Below are 1099 nucleotides of genomic sequence, written 5' to 3'. Positions count from 1 at the left end.
TACACACACACATATATATATATACACATATATATATATACTAATAAAGAGCTAATATGCTAATGGTCGATACGCCGTAACGGTAATGACCAGTCATTAGCATATTACCTGGGGCGTTGCTCTGGAAACTGGGTGGCAGCAGGGAGGCCCCAGAGGAGGCGGGACCATCCTGTGCCAAGGAGGCGGGACCATCCCGTGCCAAGGAAGGCAGGGGTGAGAGCGCATAGCGCCCCCCTCACCAGTCCTTCACAACCCACCACTCGCACTCTCCACGGCCCACCTGCTAGGAGAAGGAGCACAGTGCAGCAGGCGGGAGGCTTCCACTCTCCCCTCTGGCGCCATGATGGGGCAGAGTTGCCGCATTGCTCCAGAGATGAGGCAGAAGCGGGGAGGCGCCCAGAGAAGGCGGGACCAGCCCATGGCTACTAGAGGGACTGAGGGTGGGGCTTGAAGCAGCCAGAGAAGGCCAGAGGGTTTGGGAGCTGGGCCAGGCACGCTGGAGCTCTGCGTGGACAGGTTCGGGTATCAACGCAGGGTAGGGCCGCGCTATTTCAAATCGCACGCTGGGCTCCTAGTATACACACACACACACATACACACACACACACACACACACACACGGACACACTGAGTGGCCAGATTATTATGACCACTTTTTGCCTTCAATAATGCAGTGATTCTTCATGGCATTGACTCCACGAGATGATGAAAGGTGATGCGAGGAATCTGACACCATGCCTGATGAATAGCACTGTCCAGTTCTGTGAAATTTGATGTTTGTGGAACCAGCTGCCTGATGGCTATTTTAACTTTGTCCCACAAATGCTCAATTGGATTGAGATCTGGTGACTGTGGGGGCCACCTAAGCAAGATAAAGTCTCCCTCATATTCTTGAAACCACTCCTGCACAATGCGATCACTGTGGCATGGCGCATTGTCTTGTTGGAAGAAGCCATCTCCATTGGGATACGCCATCAACATGATAGGATGAACTTGATCAGCAATGATACTTAGGTATGTCCCGGTGCTGGGAGGCATATTACCCTTTTACTATATAGGATAGAGGCCTGGGGGCCAGCTGGTTTGCCCTGAAGGGTGT

General features: G+C 52.7%; 1 protein-coding gene across 2 annotated transcripts in view; it reads right to left on the bottom strand.

Moving 5' to 3' along the window:
* OPHN1 (oligophrenin 1) overlaps nt 1–1099 on the bottom strand; it is a 479266-nt gene that overhangs the window by 247541 nt on the left and 230626 nt on the right. The window lies entirely within an intron of this gene.

Source organism: Myotis brandtii, unplaced genomic scaffold (assembly GCF_000412655.1).
Source record: "Myotis brandtii unplaced genomic scaffold, ASM41265v1 scaffold635, whole genome shotgun sequence".
NCBI classification, from domain to species: Eukaryota; Metazoa; Chordata; class Mammalia; order Chiroptera; family Vespertilionidae; genus Myotis; species Myotis brandtii.
The sequence above is the reverse complement of the archived record's forward strand: the minus strand, read 5'-3'. Positions and strand labels throughout refer to the sequence as shown.